General features: G+C 55.9%; 1 protein-coding gene across 2 annotated transcripts in view; it reads left to right on the top strand.

Annotated features, from left to right (window-relative positions):
• Positions 1–607: 607 nt before the first annotated feature.
• The window catches only part of LOC140403829 (zinc finger CCCH domain-containing protein 7B-like), a 143453-nt gene continuing 132679 nt past the window's right edge, over positions 608–11381 (top strand). For both annotated transcript variants that reach the window (XM_072492001.1, XM_072492000.1), the window contains exon 1: positions 608–628. The gene's annotated coding sequence lies outside the window, so the exon portion shown is untranslated. The remainder of the gene's footprint in view (positions 629–11381) is intronic.

Here is an 11381-nt window from a genome sequence, read left to right as displayed (position 1 = left end):
ACTACTTTGATACAAGTTTGAATAAAATGCGTTTAAAAAAACAAAAGCAAAAGATCCTTGGCAAAGTACTGCCGTGGTCTGGCGTTGCCTTCTGCAGGATTACCTCTTTGGCCACATTATGAGTGCCCGTTCCATGGCCATCAAGGTCTGAAGTGGGACTGGAACCCAGAGCCTCTGGCCCAGAGGTACGGACACTACCCACTGCACAGCAAGACCATCGATCCCACTCCTACCTCCCTCTTCAAATTGAAGAATCCATCTTTATTGTGGCACCAAGCAGGGGCTGGTTTAGCACAGCGGGCTAAATAGCTGGCTTGTATTGCAGAACGAGGCAGCAGCGCGGGTTCAATTCCCGTACCGGCCGCCCCGAACAGGCGCGGTAACTTCATTGAAGCCTACTTGTGACAATAAGCGATTATTATATCCATGCCTGTGTTTACGATGTTGTGATGGTAAAATTACTGGAGATTATGTTCCAGGTGATCTTTTAGTAACCAGCACCTTGGTGCAAGACCTGAGTCAGTGTTTGATTGCTCTTTCAGATCCTCTTTTCGAGGAAACATGAATTCAAGGACCCATCTGTCTGCTCGGCATTTATACTTTTACTGCACTTTTCAAAGAGGAACAGGTGGGTTCTCCTGTTCTCTTGACTCTGCAGAGCTCAGCGATTCCACAACCAATGCATTAGATCTAAGCTCTGCAGCCCTGCCACATCCAGCCGCGAATGGTGGTGGACTCACTGGAGGAGGCTCCACAAATATCCTCATCCTCACTGATGGAGGAGCCCAGCACATATGAAACGGCTGAAGGCACTGGACACTGCAAAGGCTATGGGTCCTGATAATATTCCGGCAATAGTACTGAAGACTTGTGCTCCAGAACTTGCCGCACCCCTAGCCAAGCTGTTCCAGTACAGCTACAACACTGGCATCTACCCGACAATGTGGAAAATTGCCCAGGTGTGTCCTGTACACAAGAAACAGGATAAATCCAACCCAGCCAATTACTGCCCTGTCAGTCTACTCTCCATCATCAGCAAAGTGATGGAAGGAGTCATCAACAGTGCTATCAAGCGGCACTTACTCAGCAATAACCTGCTCACTGATGCTCAGTTTGGGTTCCGCCAGGGTCACTCAGCTCCTGACCTCATCACAGCCTTGGTTCAAACATGGACAAAAGAGCTGAACTCCAGAGGTGAGGGAAGAGTGACTGCCCTGACATCAAGGCAGCGTTTGACCGAGTGTGGCATCAAGGAGCCCGAGCTAAACTGGAGCCAATGGGAATCAGGGGAAAACTCTCCGCTGGTTGGGACCATTCCCGGCACAAAGGAAGATGGTTGTGGTGGTTGGAGGTCAATCATCTCAGCTCCAGGACATCACTGCAGGAGTTCCTCAGGGTAGTGTCCTCGGCCCAGCCATCTCCAGCTGCTTCATCAATAACTTCCCTTCCATCATAAGGTCTGAAATGGGGATGTTTGCGGATGACTGCACAATGTTCAGCACCATTCGCGACTCCTCAGACACTGAAGCAGTCCCTGTCCAAATGCAGCAAGACCTGGGCAATATCCAGGCTCGGGGCTGACAAGTGGCAAGTTACATTCACGCCACACAAGTGCCAGGCAATGACCATCTCCTACAAGAGAGGATTGAACCATCGCCCCTTGACATTCAACGGTATTCCCATCGCTGAAGGGCAGCATGGTAGCATAGTGGCTTCACAGCACCAGGGTCCCAGGTTCGATTCCCGGCTGGGTCACTGTCTGTGCGGAGTCTGCACGTTCTCCCCGTGTCTGCGTGGGTTTCCTCCGGGTGCTCCGGTTTCCTCCCACAGTCCAAAGATGTGCAGGTTAGGGGGATTGGCCGTGATAAATTGCCCTTGGTGTCCAAAAAGGTTAAGTGGGGTTACTGGATTACGGGGATAGGGTGGAGGTGCGGGCTTGGGTAGGATGCTCTTTCCAAGGGCCGGTGCAGACTCGATGGGCTGAATGGCCTCTTTCAGCACTTTAAATTCTATGATCTATGAATCCCCCACAATCAACACCCTGGGGATTACCATTGATCAGAAACTGAACTGGACCCAGCCACATTAATACTGTGGCTACCAGGGCAGGTCAGAGGCTGGGAATCCTACGGTGAGTAACTCACCTCCTGACCCCCCCCCCCCCCCCGCACAAGTCAGGAGTGTGATGGAATGCTCTCCACTTGCCTGGGTGGGCGCAGCTCCAACAACACTCAAGAAGCTCGACACCATCCAGGACAAAGCAGCCCCGCTGGATTGCTCCCCTTCCACAAACATTCACTCCCTCCACCACCGACGCACAGTGGCAGCCGTGTGTCCCATCTACAAGATGCACTGCAGTAACTCACCAAGGTTCCTTAGCACCTTCCAAACCCACAACCACCACCATCTAGAAGGATAAGAGCAGCAGATACCCGGGAACCCCACCGCCTGGAGGTTCCCCTCCGAGTCACTCACCCCCCCCCGACTTGGAAATATATCTGCCGTTGCTTCACTGTCACTGGGGCAACATCCCAGAACTCCCTCCCTATCAGCGCTGTGGGTGTACCTACACCTCCGGGACTGCAGCGGTTCGAGAAGGCAACTCACCACCACCTTCTGAAGGGCAATTAGGGATGGGCAATAAATGCTGGTCGAACCAGCGACGCCCACATCACAATTTGTTTTAAAAAAGGCCTGGCCAATGTTTTTACTTTCAGTCAATGCAATGGGGTCAATGGGCCCGTCACTGATGGTTGTGGGAATGCTTTGTGCAAATCAGCAGCTGTGTTTGACAATGATAGAACATAGAACATTACAGCGCAGTACAGGCCCTTCGGCCCTCGATGTTGCGCCGACCTGTGAAACCACTCTAAAACCCATCTACACTATTCCCTTATCATCCATACGTCTATCCAATGACCATTTGAATGCCCTTGGTGTTGGCGAGTCCACTACTGTTGCAGGCAGGGCATTCCACGCCCTTACTACTCTCTGAGTAAAGAACCTACCTCTGACATCTGTCTTATATCTATCTCCCCTCAATTTAAAGCTATGTCCCCTCGTGCTAGACATCACCATCCGAGGAAAAAGGCTCTCACTGTCCACCCTATCCAAACCTCTGATCATCTTGTATGCCTCAATTAAGTCACCTCTTAACCTTCTTCTCTCTAACGAAAACAGCCTCAAGTCCCTCAGCCTTTCCTCATAAGGTTTTCCCTCCATACCAGGCAACATCCTGGTAAATCTCCTCTGCACCCTTTCCAATGCTTCCACATCCTTCCTAGAATGCGGCGATGCACAATATTCCAGCTGAGGGCGATTGGTGTTTGCTACAAGTTCAGCATCACCTCCTGGCTCCTGTCCGCGACGCTCCTGCTGATACGGCCCACTCTCTGCTTTAGTCAATGTTGAACAAAAAAGATGGCGTGTCGCCGGGACCAGGCCAGGCGATAGTCGAATTGATCGAGGGGAGGGGCGGAACTTGCGAATGCAGCTGGTCAGGGGCTGAGAGCGTGGCTCCCAGGGCCGTGACGGAAGGACCCCGCAGCCCATTGTGCGAGCTCGGTCAAAGTCCGAACTGCCCCTTGAGGAGGCATGGGTGAGCCGCCATCTCGAACCCGCTGCTCTCCCGTGTGGGGTAGGTAGACCCACAGCGCTGCTAGGGATAAGAGTTCCAGCTGCGACATGGTGGCAGAGTGGGTCAGCGCCGCTGCCTAACGGCGCCAGGGACATGGGTTCGATTCCGGCCTCGGGGTGACTGTCTGTGCGGAGCCTACACGCCGCCCCCCCCTCCCTCCCCCGTGTGTGCGCGGGCTCCCCTCCGGATCTGTGCTCCGGATCTGTGCAGTACCCAGGACTCATTCTGCTGCACAGGACCCGTGTTCGTTATGGATTTCCTGACACTCGGGGTCTCACGGTTTCTCCAACCCGAACAAATCCCCAAAGGGTTTACATCCAGCCTGTAGTTGCCAGTGCGAGGGCAAGGCAGAGGAAGCTTACTCCCGTGGCAACTGCAGCTGAGAGGACTCTGGTCGGAACACCAACCCATCTTTGCTGAGCCTTTTTAAAAGAAAACGCCCTGGGCAAGCGTCGTGGTGCGGGTGTGTGTATTTTTAGATCTTGTTCCTAAACTGGACAGTTATTAGCGGTAATGACAAACCCCTTTCACAGTACGAAAACCGACCTGCTAGCGTGCCTGGAATTGAGCGTGCGCAGAGCGGCTGGACTCCGCGTCTCACCGGAACCCTGCGCTTATTATTACAGTAAGCGCCCTGGAAAAATAGCCCACTGGCAGTAAGGCACTTTGAGATGTCCCGAGCATGGAAAAGGGACTGTATCGATCCAGGTCCTTTTGTCCGCGGACACATTGTGCAGGACAATATTGATGTGGTCTTCGAGGGCAATCTGGGGTGAGAAACAAATGTTGGCCTTGCCAGCGACGTTCCCTTCCATAAAAGAATAAAAAACAATGTCAGTGCACCACCGTCCCCGCACCGAGCCAGTGCACCACCGTCCCCGCACCGAGCCAGTGCACCACCGTCCCCGCACCGAGCCAGTGCACCACCGTCCCCGCACCGAGCCAGTGCACCACCGTCCCCGCACCGAGCCAGTGCACCACCGTCCCCGCACCGAGCCAGTGCACCACCGTCCCCGCACCGAGCCAGTGCACGACCGTTCCCGCACCGAGCCAGTGCACCACCGTCCCCGCACCGAGCCAGTGCACCACCGTCCCCGCACCGAGCCAGTGCACCACCGTCCCCGCACCGAGCCAGTGCACCACCGTCCCCGCACCGAGCCAGTGCACCACCGTCCCCGCACCGAGCCAGTGCACCACCGTCCCCGCACCGAGCCAGTGCACCACCCTCCTCGCACCGAGCCAGTGCACCACTATCCACGCACCGAGCCAGTGCACCACCGTCCCCGCACCGAGCCAGTGCACCACCGTCCCCGCACCGAGCCAGTGCACCACCCTCCTCGCACCGAGCCAGTGCACCACCGTCCCTGCACCGAGCCAGTGCACCACCGTCCCCGCACCGAGCCAGTGCACCACCGTCCCCGCACCGAGCCAGTGCACCACCGTCCCCGCACCGAGCCAGTGCACCACCCTCCCCGCACCGAGCCAGTGCACCACCCTCCTCGCACCGAGCCAGTGCACCACCGTCCCTGCACCGAGCCAGTGCACCACCGTCCCCGCACCGAGCCAGTGCACCACCCTCCTCGCACCGAGCCAGTGCACCACCGTCCCTGCACCGAGCCAGTGCACCACCGTCCCCGCACCGAGCCAGTGCACCACCCTCCTCGCACCGAGCCAGTGCACCATTATCCTCGCACCGAGCCAGTGCACCACCGTCCCCGCACCGAGCCAGTGCACCACCGTCCCCGCACCGAGCCAGTGCACCACCGTCCCCGCACCGAGCCAGTGCACCACCGTCCCCGCACCGAGCCAGTGCACCACCGTCCCCGCACCGAGCCAGTGCACCACCGTCCCCGCACCGAGCCAGTGCACCACCGTCCCCGCACCGAGCCAGTGCACCACCGTCCCCGCACCGAGCCAGTGCACCACCGTCCCCGCACCGAGCCAGTGCACCACCCTCCTCGCACCGAGCCAGTGCACCACCGTCCCTGCACCGAGCCAGTGCACCACCGTCCCCGCACCGAGCCAGTGCACCACCCTCCTCGCACCGAGCCAGTGCACCACCGTCCCTGCACCGAGCCAGTGCACCACCGTCCCCGCACCGAGCCAGTGCACCACCCTCCTCGCACCGAGCCAGTGCACCATTATCCTCGCACCGAGCCAGTGCACCACCGTCCCCGCACCGAGCCAGTGCACCACCGTCCCCGCACCGAGCCAGTGCACCACCGTCCCCGCACCGAGCCAGTGCACCACCGTCCCCGCACCGAGCCAGTGCACCACCGTCCCCGCACCGAGCCAGTGCACCACCGTCCCCGCACCGAGCCAGTGCACCACCGTCCCCGCACCGAGCCAGTGCACCATCCTCCTCGCACCGTGCCAGTGCACCACCGAGCCAGTGCACCACCGTCCCCGCACCGAGCCTGTGCATCACCGTCCCTGCACCGAGCCAGTGCACCACCGTCCCCGCACCGTGCCAGTGCACCACCGAGCCAGTGCATCACCGTCCCCGCACCGGGCCAGTGCACCACCGAGCCAGTGCACCACCGTCCCCGGACCGAGCCAGTGCACCACCGTCCCCGGACCGAGCCAGTGCACCACCGTCCCCGGACCGAGCCAGTGCACCACAGTCACCGCACCGAGCCAGTGCACCACCGTCCTTGCACTGCATTGTGCCAGTGCACCACTGCCCTCACACCGTGCCAGTGCACCACTGCCCTCACACCGTGCCAGTGCACCACTGCCCTCACACCGTGCCAGTGCACCACTGCCCTCACACCGTGCCAGTGCACCACTGCCCTCACACCGTGCCAGTGCACCATTGCCCTCACCGTGCCAGTGCACCACTGCCCTCACACCGAGCCAATGCACCACCGTCCCCGCACCGAGCCAGTGCACCACTGCCCTCACACCGTGCCAGTGCACCACCGTCCTTGCACTGCATTGTGCCAGTGCACCACTGCCCTCACCGTGCCAGTGCACCACTGCCCTCACCGTGCCAGTGCACCACTGCCCTCACCGTGCCAGTGCACCACTGCCCTCACCGTGCCAGGACACCGCGAGCCAGAACTGAATAACGTGCTGGTGTGCAAGAGAGATTTTGCTCCCAGCCCTGCAGACGGACGACCGAGGTTGTGGTAAAGTTGTCCCGTGTCACACCATTCCTCTCTCTTCAGGGCGGGGAAACCTGGTTCGGAGACACAGGCCCCACAGTTCAGTGACTTCCACAGCTGCTTGTGCTGCTAAACCTCGAACAGAGAGTAAAATGGCCCAAGTTGCTCTGAAGTGATTATCAAACAAAATCCAAGTTAAGAGAAGTTGGGGCAGGAGAGGTAGGTTTTAAGGAGCGTCTTTAAGGAGGTAGAACGGTTCAGGTAGGGAATTCCCCAGCTTGGATCCTAGGCCATCAATGATGCAGCGATTTCCAAGAACTTCCATTTACATGAGGCCTGTCAGGATGTCCTGGAATCCTTTCCAGCCAATGAAATACCTTTGTGCGTAAGCATAACCACAACCGTCGCCAATTTCATGCACAGCAAGCTCCCACAAGCGGCAATATGGTAATGACCATAATAGTCTGTTTTGTGATCGTGTTGGTGGGGTAAATATTGACCAGGAAACTGGAGAAAACTCCCCTGGCTGCTCTTCTGAATACTTTAAAAACAAATTTAGAGTAGCCAATTAATTTTTTCCAATTAAGGAACAATTTAGCGCGGCCAATCCACCTAACCAGCACATCTTTGGATTGTGGTGTCGAAACCCACGCAGACACGGGGAGAATGTGCAAACTCCACACGGACAGTGACCCAGAGCCGGGATCGAACCTGGGACCTCGGCGCCGCGAGGCAGCAGTGCTAACCCACTGCGCCGCGCCGGCAAATTGGCGTCTCCAGCAGTGCCGCACCGGGAGTATCCGCCGGCATCTTCGTGCTTGGAAACCCCCCCCCCCCCACTTTCTGACTCCGAGGCGAAGAAAGACTGAGCGCAGAGCCTTGGGAGGGTGGGGTTTGAGGAGATCGCAGAGTTATCTCGGAACGGCAGACTCGCCTTGTCACGGGTAGCATTGGTCACACCCCGACCCTCTTGAGGAAACCCCGGACGACGGGGAATCTCTGAGGGGCGGTGCGATGGCTCATTTTTTGCTTCACCCTCCCAAAAATATTCTGGGAAGATATCCCAGCGGTGAGCGGCAGGAATTGCTTCAAACAATTCCCGTTTGACGTTGTGGTTATAGGCTCGAACTCTCCGTGGCAGCTTCGTAAGAGGGGGGTTTGAACCCCCGGTGAGCAGCCCTTGCATTACGCCCTTCCCCATGTTAACGTTCTGCAGCAAAGCTGTGTTGTCCTCTTCAGGGCAAAGTTTATGGAGACCCCAAACGCCGGAGCCTCCCTCTTGACCTGCCCAGCTGAATCTAAGTGCTCTCAAAGCACCTTGTTTGGCACCGGAGCTGCCGGAACGATGGCACGATTATAGGTATCGGGCCGCCTTTGGCCTCCAGGTTTTTTTTGGTCAGGGTTTATCCCCTTCGCTTTCAGCTCTTCCGAGGTGCCCACAAGGCAGTGGAGCTGTTGGCCCAGTAGCTGGGAGTTTGGGTTACGAGTGCCGGGGCGCACTGCGCGTCTGGGGGCCAAGCCTCTTCTCGTCGCTCTGAAGCTTTCGCCCGAGGGGGGCGAGGGCCAGGCTTCCTCGTGACAACAGGAGGAGGCACGGCTGAGGACGTGCCGACGGAGAGGCGGTGTGCTGGCGGAGAGAGGCCGACAATTTCAGCTCTCTTCTTGGCATCGCTGCCCGCCAGCGGTCCAGGCGGCAGCAAGCTCGGGCACGAAGGCCGAAAGTAGGCAAACTCCCTTCGCCCACACGCGAGACAGCATCACATCAACCTGTCGGGCGGTTTTAGGAATTTCACAGTGAATAATTTCATAGGAAGTGAAGAGTCTCCACCTGGTGGCTGTTTTGTGCAGAGCGGTTTCAGTTTCCGCACTCCTCATGACGTGTGTTTTGTAGGAAAGCGAAACAACTTCGATCCCCACCCTCTGTCCTGTTCAATTTGATTACCCCCCCCCCCCCCCAAAATTCTTACACAGCCCTACGCAGAATTGTTAGCACCTAAACCACTCGACACAACTTATCCACCACACAAGCCCCCTCCTGTCCTTCATTTAATTCTGTCAGTGTTGCCTTTGAGTAAGGACCTTTCTCCTGGATTCCTTTGCGGTCTTGTTTTTATGACCCTTTTGTTTTTCATTACCTTCCAGGCCGGTCTACCCTATCGTAACCCTTTGTAGAGGAAAGAGCCCCAAACTGCATTTTGCAGTGTTTTTTTTTTAACCCTTCCTGTACCTTATTGTGGGACGGCACGGTGGCACCATGGGTTAGCACTGCTGCCTCACAGCGCCAGGGACCCAGGTTCGATGCCTCGTTGGGTGACTGTCTGTGCGGAGTCTGCACGTTCTCCCCGTGTGTGCGTGGGTTTCCTCCGGGTACCCGGGTTTCCTCCCGCAGTCCAAAGATGAGCAGGTTAGGTGGGGTTACAGGGATTGGGTGGGGGAGTGGGCCTGGGTTGGGTCAATGCAGACTCAATGGGCCGAATGGCCTCCTTCTGCTCTGTCGGGATCCTAGGAACTCTCCTTGTAACAACTAAGATCAAATGCACTGTTCCTGCCAGCAAGCTTTTTAAAAATGAACTTCGAGGACCCAATTATTTTTTTTCCAATGAAGGGGCAGTTTAGCGCGGCCAACCCACCTGCCCTGCACATCTTTTGGGTTGTGGGGGTGAGACCCACGCCGACACTCTTTCGTTGCCCCAGTGATTTTTCTCTCAGGAGATTAATTTGCAAGTCGTGGGGACTCCAGAGGCAGGACTGGAGGGTTGGCGACACTCACCGCCTCGACACCATGCAGGATGGTGGAAGCAGGTTGTTTTGACCACTATGGCTTTGCCAGCTTAAAAGAAAGAGTTATTCCATTTCCCAGCTTGTGGAAATCAATCCTGGAGGTCACAGGCTCCCATGTGAGTTCCAATTGCTTTGTTAAATGCGATGAGAATTTCTTCCTCTGCCCCCCCCCCCTTTCCCCGCAGCAAGTTCCAGGCCCCCACCACCACACTAGGGGGGAAAATATTTCGTATTGACTCCCCTCAATACGTCCGACAATTATCTGGAATCTACAGCCCCCAACTTTTTGCCCTGTCTGCTTAAAGGAACAAGGTCCTTCCAATCCACTCTTATGGGCAGCACGGTAGCATTGTGGTTAGCACAATTGCTTCACAGCTCCAGGGTCCCAGGTTCGATTCCCGGCTTGGGTCACTGTCTGTGCGGAGTTTGCACGTTCTCCCCCTGTGTGCGTGGGTTTCCTCCGGGTGCTCCGGTTTCCTCCCACAGTCCAAAGATGTGCAGGTTAGGTGGATTGGCCGTGATAAATTGCCCTTAGTGTCCAAAATTGCCCTTAGTGTTGGGTGGGGTTACTGGGTTATGGGGATTGGGTGGAAGTGTGGACCTTGGGTAGGGTGCTCTTTCCAAGAGCCGGTGCAGACTCGATGGGCCGAATGGCCTCCTTCTGCACTGTAAATTCCATGATTATCTGGTGCTGCTTTGTTACAGACCACTCGGGGAGTCCGTGTTGTCATGGTAACCTGCACTTTCCCAGGCACGTTGTAATCCAGAGCTATGGAGAGTGATGGTAGAGGCTCCAACATTCGTTCCATCCCATGGCTGACCAGGCATCTCCCACTCTGCCTGCCTGCCATTGCCGCGTGCGTTTGAAAGCAGTTTGCAGGTTGATTCTCGGCCTGTTTGGCTCTGTTACAAACCCACCTTCCTTCGACATCAAGTCCTTGTACGGGACTCGAACCCGCAGCTTCCGGTTCAGAGACAGGGGCCCTACCCACTGCGCCCTCTACCTTCATCCACTTTATCTGGGCCCCTTATAATTTTATACAGCTCAATTAATCTGCTCCAACAGAAATATCTCCAACCTATCCAAACATAGTTTTTAATACAAAAAAAAAAAAATTTTTTTAAATTTTTTAAACATACATTTAGAGTATGCAGTTCTTTTTGTTTCCAATTAAGGGGCAATTTAGCGTGGCCAATCCACCTACCCTGCACATCTTTGGATTGTGGGGGTGAGACCCACGGAGACAAGGGGGAGAATGTGCAAACTCCACTCGGACAGTGACCTGGGGCCGGGATCGAACCTGGGACCTTGGCGCCGTGAGGCCGCAGCGGTTTATATACAGAATAACAGGAGGGTGAGTTCCAGACTGGAATCTAATCGAGGGATGTGGGGGGGTTTATATTCAGAATAACAGATACCCGGGAGTGAGTTACAGACTGGAATCTAATCGAGGGATTTGTTGGGTTTATATATAGAATAACAGACACCCGGGAGTGAGTTACAGACTGGAATCTAATCGAGGGATTTGTTGGGTTTATATGTAGAATAACAGACACCCGGGAGTGAGTTACAGACTGGAATCTAATCGAGGGGTTCGGGGTGGTTTATATATAGAATAACAGATACCCGGGAGTGAGTTACAGACTGGAATCTAATCGAGGGGTTCAGGGTTGTTTATATATAGAATAACAGATACCCGGGAGTGAGTTACAGACTGGAATCTAATCGAGGGGTTCGGGGTAGTATTTATATAGAATAACAGATACCCGGGAGAGAGTTACAGACTGGAATCTAATCGAGGGGTTCGGGGTGGTTTATATATAGAATAACTGATACCCGGGAGAGAGTTACAGAC

This window comes from Scyliorhinus torazame, chromosome 29 (assembly GCF_047496885.1).
Source record: "Scyliorhinus torazame isolate Kashiwa2021f chromosome 29, sScyTor2.1, whole genome shotgun sequence".
Lineage (NCBI taxonomy): Eukaryota > Metazoa > Chordata > Chondrichthyes > Carcharhiniformes > Scyliorhinidae > Scyliorhinus > Scyliorhinus torazame.
The sequence above is the reverse complement of the archived record's forward strand: the minus strand, read 5'-3'. Positions and strand labels throughout refer to the sequence as shown.